Source organism: Dasypus novemcinctus, chromosome 2 (genome assembly GCF_030445035.2).
Source record: "Dasypus novemcinctus isolate mDasNov1 chromosome 2, mDasNov1.1.hap2, whole genome shotgun sequence".
Lineage (NCBI taxonomy): Eukaryota > Metazoa > Chordata > Mammalia > Cingulata > Dasypodidae > Dasypus > Dasypus novemcinctus.
The window spans coordinates 86,641,507-86,649,731 of NC_080674.1; positions in this window are offsets into that span (position 1 = coordinate 86,641,507).

Consider the following 8,225-nt stretch of genomic DNA (forward strand, 5'->3'; position numbering starts at 1 on the left):
ATAGATAATTTAGAAGATTTTATATTAAAATTGAAAAATAATCCCATAATCTTGCACTTCTCAGAACTTCTTTTATTGAAAACTCAATGGTTTTAAAGAAAAAATAAAAAATGAAGTGACCTAAAATTTAGCAAATTGTATGCTTGAAATAGATCATACAGTTCTAAACATAAAATGCCCACTTTACTTGATTTACACACCACCATCAAAATAGCAAGCAAAGAAACACAAAACAAAACAATTTATATAATTGCTTTTTTTAAATTTTTAAATTATTTTTTTGAGGTAGAAAGGCCAGGGATTGAACCCACGACCTCATATGTGGGGAAGCCAGTGCTCAACCACTGAGCCACATCTATTCCCTAATAATTCCTATTTATTTCAAGTCTGAAAAAATCAATGTGGTTATTTACATAAAAACAGCAAAACTTACATTTAAATATTACAAAGCTTAGTTTTTAAAGTTTATTGGCCACTATTCTCCATAACTTCTTGGATACCATGTTTTTCTAGGTTTTATCTGCCAATGTTCCCCATTCCCTCTCTTTTCTCTGCTTTTCTTCACCACCAGATTGATTTTATTTAATGTAATTCTATTGATTATCTTTCCGTCTGCTTTAAGTTTGTCTTCTCAGAGTCTCATCACGATCTTTTATGATTTCCCAATATATTCCTGAAAAAAAAATTCCCAATTGTAACTATAGTTTCAGCTAGTTAGTAGTAGTTTTTCAACCAGTGTGGTGATTTGGAGCTGTGTACCCCAGAAAAAATATATTCCTAAATTTAAACCATTCCTGTCAGTTTGAGCTCTTATAAACAGACCATTTTGGTGATGTTTGCTTTGGCAGACAGGAAATAAAACAAGCAGCTCAACTTTTCCTCTAGTTATCTTTTGTGGAAACTGCAAAGGGTGGCTGTGAAATTAAAATAATGTAGTGAAGACAAAATGCATTCATTATGCAGCTGAATCTTCCAGATAGTCTCCCTACTTGTTTCCTGAGGGTGGCTGATCCCATAAACAAAATGGCATTGAACAATGAGGATGCTTTTTCCATTGTATCCTAGAGATAAGGTAGGTAAGTGTGAGGTAAAAATTTTTCCCCCTTCAGGGAGTTATATGTTATGCTATGTTTTATATGGTGTGATGTGATGTTATTGCTTCCTCCTAGAAGCATAGCTTCCTGTTCTATGAAGCCCTCTATAGGTAAACTAGTTAGCTTAAAGTGGTCTGGAGTTGGAATAAGTTATGAAGTAAAGAAGCCTGTTCTACTCTAGGATATCCAGCTCTGCAACCTTCACCTCTGATTCAAATCTCTACACTCCTCTATCTTCCAGTTGGTCATGAATGATGTTCAGGTTCAAAGATATAGGGAATGTTACTCATTCTTCCCAATAGGATATTAAATGTCAGCTCTGTTGCAGCCTTCTCTAAATCTGGGTTCACTGTGCCAGGCAAAACTTCTATGCATCAGAGAAATTCTCTGGTAAGCACTGGGAAACTGGAGGGTGAAGAACAGACATTGTCATGATATTTTCAGCATAAGAGGTTAAACCTGACCAGAAGCCAGACTGAACCAGTGGACTTTGCCTGTGTGCTCAATTCCACCCACCTACACATATAAGGAAGTATAGTTAAATTATCACTTTGACTCCTTTAGGTTCTGATGTAAAAGTTTCTGCTTTTTGTGAAGAGGATAGATGAGGCTAGATATTGAACATGTTTGCTCATGGGATCAGGGTTGTTAAATCTTTCCACTCTCTTCCTTAGCACTTCTACATAAGCGTAAAGCGTGAGAGGCCCAGGGCTGAATCTAAGATGATGTGGAAGTTTGAAATTATTTTATGAATCCCCCAAAAAGGAAGACTGTTGTGGACCTGTTGGTATGAGACCCTTCAAATTGGACTGTGTCAGTGAGGCTGATTCAGGCTGATTTAGGCTGAGACTCTGCCCTCTTGGAGGGTCAAGACAAACAGAGACATACAGACAAAGTGAGCTTCTGCCATATTTGACCCTGCCATGTAAGAGACAGGAGAGGCTCAAAGAGTTGAGGACCAGGGAAAGATAAACCATGTGCCTGAGAGCTGGCCACTGAACTCAGGAATAAAGCAGAACAGCTGAGCCTGAGAGAGGAGGACCAGTAAGACAAGCCCTATGCCTGGTTGCCTACATCTGAACTCCAGGAGATAGTATAGCCCGGAGGAGAAAGCAGAGACCAGGCAGAGATGGCCCGCCATCTTACTTCAAGACATGACAGTGACTTTAAAGAGAAAGCACCTCTTAACGGTGACTTGAGTTGCACTCTTGACAACCTTGAACGTATATGCATTTATCCCAAATAAATCCCTTTTATAAAAGCCAAACCATTTCTGGTACTTTGCATTGGCAGCCCGTTGGCAAACTAAAAAAGATGACATATATTATTTGTGCACCATTATTCTTTGTACCATGAAAAGAAAGAAGGGGGAAAAAAAAGAAAAAACAACCTCTGTCATTTGACTATTTCACATTTTTTTTTCACTGATGGTTTTTGTTTTCTTATTAAAATAATTCTTTCTATATCACTCTTGTACAAATACAAAAAAGAAAACAAGATAAATAAATTAGTTAGGTAGTTCTAGAACTAAAACTTCCTTACTTTCAGAGTCCAACTTTATAGCTTGGAATAATCAATGTCTTTGTTTTCTCAACACATGACCATCTTCTTTGCCAACATGAACATGATGATTCAGCATTTCTTAAAAGAATGCTGTACTATTTTCTCTGAATTTTCATCCAAGTTGCTGATATCTGTTCTATAAATTTTGACAAACAGGGGCAAGTTATTGACAACTATATCACATCCACTCCCGGAAGACAGCAATTATAAGTCACCTAATGTCAGATATGTTAAAGTCTGAAGAAAAAATTTGTATCCATGAAATAACGTAGTTGCATTTTATCTAAAAACTGCAGCTTCTTCATCAATATAATAAAAGGATGGGCATTTCTGCTTCTTTCTTGACAGCATTCAGCCCCATAAATGCTCCTGATCTAGAGTTGGCACATTAAAGGTGGTCAATGAGAAAATTCCCCATGCTAGTGAGTCCCTGGTGGCACAGGCCACTGAAGTCTTTGCTTGTGTCTCCCTACTTCCCCCTCACACAAGTTTACAAATATCCTGCAGGATTTTTTTTTTTTTTTTCTTGATCATGGAGAGATTTGTCAACCTGTTTGTGGCCTATTGCTCACACTAGTAGCAAATTAAGGTGTTTGATCATTATCCAGGATCCAGGGCCTATTCTAGGCTGCCTGTGAAAACAGGTAGGGAACTTCCTATCCCCACTTCTAGAGCCTCTGAGGCTAGGAACACCCCTGATGAATTTACCACTTTCTCAGTTTTATTGCTCTACATACGGAGCATGGTCTCCTCTCCTTGATATTCACAGGAAGAGACATTTACTCAAAGGTGCCTGTATGGTCAACTTGAATGAAAATTTGTGGAGACACAGTAAACATTTCATCAAATTGAAGCTAACAGACTTCTGCTCCTAGGTAAGATGGAGAGTTCATGGCAGACCAATGGTGCCAATGAAAATGACTGGCCATCTAAACAATTTACAAACATTAGAGTGTAAAGGCATTAGCGAGCAATGGAAGCAACAGGAATCAGAAGCATAAAATTCTAGAGTGAGGAAAATCTTTTAGAGTGAGCTCTGGGAGTTTATTTACTTTTTATTGGTGATATTTTCATATTCTGAGTGTGAGCTAGTGACCAAATATCTGGGTTTTTCCATACAAAGGAAAACAACCAGAAGACAGAGAAATCAGCAGAGATTTAGGCAGCCGTCTAGGAGTAAAATGGTGAAGTAGAAGACTTGAAAGACCTCAAATTCATGGGTGATCCCTCTCAAGACATCTGCTATTGTGAAAACCAGGGTCCAAATGGGACTGGAAATTGAACCTATTTGTTTACATGAACTATACTGCTTAATTCTCTCATTTGTGTGTGTCCATTTTTATATAAGCCTTAACATCTGCATACTGGGGCCAAATTTTCATTATAGTGTATTTAATGAAATTTTATACACTGTCTATAAGATATATCAATAAAAGACAAGAAAAAGATGGTCAGTTAAAGAAAGGAAAAAAAAACTGGAAAATATTAGGCAATATTCAGATTGATGTAAAAGTAAAATACAGTTTTAGAATTTAGGATTTATTATATTCTTAATAAAATAGCTCTTTATGTTTTTAATGATACATTATGCCTTGACAAACTCAGAAAAGAAAATACAAATAAAATATATCTGTTAATAAATGTTAAACAATGAACTTCCTCATGTTAAGAATCCATATTTTTACTCAGAACTGTCGATTTCTATTACTTCTCAACATACACCATCATTTTCTATGGCAACATGAGGATCATTTCCTGAAAGTATACTCCACTGTTTTCCTTAGGATTTTCTTCCAAGTTGCTGAAACTTATTTTGCAAGTTTTTATAGGTAATGCTACCTATATCACAACTGTTGCCTCATTGGCAAGATGTATTCCTATTTCAGAGGTATTAAAGTTTAAGAAAATATGCCTCTAAAACTCTGTGTAATGCATTGGTGTATTTTGTCTAGGAAATCTCCCTTCTCTATATCGTAACAAGAAGATGAGAATTTTGTCTTTTTCCATCCTGGAATGTGCCTCAATAGGTAGTCCTGACCAGGGCTGGGCAATGTTACATAAAACAATAGTATAATGCCTTGTGTCACTGAGTGAGTGGTAACACAGTCCACTATAATCTTATGCATCTTCTTGGATACCCTCTCCCCTACACTCATACAACCTCACAATTATTCCTATATTTTCTATTTTCAATGGAGAGATTTCTCAGCAGATTATGGGGGAGTAATATCTTATTTGTGGGTCTACTGTTTACACTGGTAGAAAACCCAGAGGGTTAATAATTGACTAAGATCTTATGACAGGAGAAGGGAAACTCTATTATTCACAATAACTCTGATTCCCCAAGTTTGACCCTTCATTTATTTGATTTCCCCAAAAAAGATTTACATTATTTGTGCATGTGACCAACTTTACTAGAGATTTGAGAAGATAGATGTAAAACATCAAAATGTAACAATTTTTAATTGAATATTCTTCATTGTTCTCAGGGAAATTTTCCTTGAGGCCTTCTCTCTTTTTGATCCCCACATACTGCTCCCTTCTTCCTTGGCCCTCTCCCACTCCATAATTCCTATGTCTTTCTTACCTAGAGAAATCTCCTGACCTCCTCTTTATTTCCACAAGCCTTACTGAACTAGAATTTGTAGTACAAAAATAAAGAAAAGAAGTAGGGAAGTTATTCTAGGCAATGAAGTCAGAAAATGTAAAAGAAGTTGTTAGGTCCTGGTTCAATGAGGCTTGGAGATAGACCACAATTCAAGCAGAGGAATTTATGAGATCACCAGCATGGTGGGAGTCTGAAGTGACACTTTAGCCCGCCTGCCCAGGTTGGGATTGCTTCTTTTGATCTAGGGTAACTGGGCAGGTTTACAGAAGGGGTGCGTGGATGTGATGCACAGATATGGGGGCGGGGGGGGTGGGAAGATTACTGACTTTTGTCCTGTTGGGAGGAGGTCTTATGGAGGGGGAGATGGTTGTATTGGAATGTTAAACAGGATGTTTGATCATCTCATGATATTCTCATGGTTGATTTTGAGATTAGTACATCCTTGTTATATTAGCAGTGGGTTTGGTGGTTTTGGGTCATCTGTTACCCCAGCAGGGAAGACTTGCTGGCACCCCAACTCTTTGTGATATAGAGAGGGAGAGTGAGAATGAGGGCTACTTCCTGCTGTTGTGGAACTGTAGAGGGGGATGGTGCTAGGCGTAGGGGTGGGGTTCTTGAGAATTTGGAGTTAGGGGCACATAGGTGACTTGTCTCATCAGTAGAACATTTCTGACTTGAGTCTCAGTCTGCACAGGATTCTTTGGATGGAATTGCAGAAGGTTCTGAAGAGGCAAGGGCCAAAGATTAATAGAGTGATGGCTATGATGATAAAGGGAACAGAAAGCCTGAAAAGAGATAGGATTCAGTGTGCCCAGCATCCTGTGGAATTGGGATTTTTCAGGTTTTGATTTATTTATTGGATTTTGTTATAACTGTCTGGACTCGTCCTGACACGTTGATGTACAAGCAACACTCTTCTCCCAGAAAGGCACAAATGCTATCATGGGTGGCTGTTAAAGCATCGAGTACATTCCTATTCTGCAGGACTACTTAGGCTAGGGACTGTTACTGGGTGCCCAACACCCTTAAACCTGCTGATATATTTTCTGTGAGTTTGGTGAGGGTTGTGGCTAGCTGGGAATATTGATGTTGGGAGACCCCTACCAAGATGGCTCCTGCAGTGGTTCCAAGAAGGACAAGTGTGATCATTATAGGAATGTGTATTGCACATTTAGATTTTGAAGTGAAAGGTCTTAGAAGGGAGGTAGGGGTGGCTGTGATGTTGGTATACCCCGTCCAGGGAAAAGCATAGGTTAATGTGCAAGTGCCCTGCCATTCAGTGGGCAGCAAAGTTACCGCATAGGAATGACAATCCAGATTCATTTCCTGAGGCTATGTAGAAGGACCTGGCCCAGTTACTATTGGGTGTGGTTCTGCTTTGGCATGTACTGTAATTAGCATGACCATTTTATGAGATTTAAACAAGGCCATAGTTGGATTTGGGGCTGGGTTTGGTGTGGATGCATTGTAGAATGCCCAAAGGTATCCTCTAACAGAATCCCAAAGCATACGGAAGGCAATATTTGAGGACAGACAGTTGTCGAGTTGTCCGGCAGGTGAATAAGAGGTATTGATGAGGTGATAGGAGTCTGCAAATTGTGATGAGGGTCTACCTTGGCAGGATATTCCATCGTTTTCCCAGTTATATTGTGAGAGATTGTGGGAAGGATTATAGCTGTGTGAAATGTTGCATAGTAGCAACCGGGCTAACATTACTCAAGTGGTTGAAGAGCAGAAGCCCTGCATAGTGGTTGGTTTAGGATTATTTTCTCTGATCATGTAGAATGTATGCTTACCTTGGATTGGGGGAATTAGATGGAGAGTTTTAGCTTAGTGGTGTTGACTGTGATGCAAAACAGAAGTATAAACATGAGATATTTAGATTGGAGTAAAAGGGTCCAACCTAGTTTGTTGCTTAGGTGTTGGACTGATTTATCTATCTGTGGCCAGATTGTGTTTATGATAGGTCCACTGTCTAGGGCTGTAGTCTTTGATCCAGGTGATCTGGGATATATTCTTCCAGGTAACTTTGTATAAATGTTATGGTATCTTCCCACTCCCTTTCTGAAGCAAGGATTATTATAGGTGGTTTGGATGGATTGAGACAAAGCCAGCAGGAGGAAAGTGTAAGGTATTGTGCCATTTGGTTGGCAAGGAAGAGTAAGGTATTTTGAGGAGTGTATGTACACAGGGTGAGGGGTAGCTATAGAATGAAAATAAGGAGGAGGTGATCATTTTAATTTTGATGGGCAATTATGAGAATGATAAAAGTGAAGAAATATATTGGCCCAGGAGTATATGATATAAAATCTCCTTGGAGCCAGAGATCAGAGATGCACAGCAACAGTTGGGAAACATAAATGGGGGTCTGATAGGAAGTTTGAAATTTCTGGAGTAGAATTGACAAATTTTTGAAGAGCAATGTGAACATGAGCCTTAAGGTTTTGGGTGCCACCAGATCAAGGAGCAGTTGTAGGGTGGACACAATATGGGGTGGGCACACTCTGCTATAGCTGAAAGAACCAGAGGAGGAAGGAAGGTAAAGGTTAGCACAAAGAAAACAATTACAGCCACTTGACAGGCTGTGGACCTATCACAGATTTGAAATAGGATTGGTCTCACCTGGAAGTTAGCGAAATAATAGCTTCAAGTTCTCTTGAGGCTCACATGAGTAGGGGTCAGCAGTGGGTGTTTCTTTGCTGCTTAGGGTCTGGGAAAGAAAAGAAGGTGGGGTTGGATCAGTTTCTGGAGGTTGTGGCACAGGTTTGAGTAGGGAAAGTGAATCCAAGATGAGACGTCAGCCAATTTAGCTGCTGTGGGGGTATTGAGTAATATTAGATAGGGTCCAGTCCATGGGAGTTGGAGAGGTTTAGGGTGTAAGACTTTTAGGTAGACCCTTTGTAGGTGTAGCCAGATCCCAAGAGTTAAATGGCTTACACATCCTGGATAGTTCTTTGCTA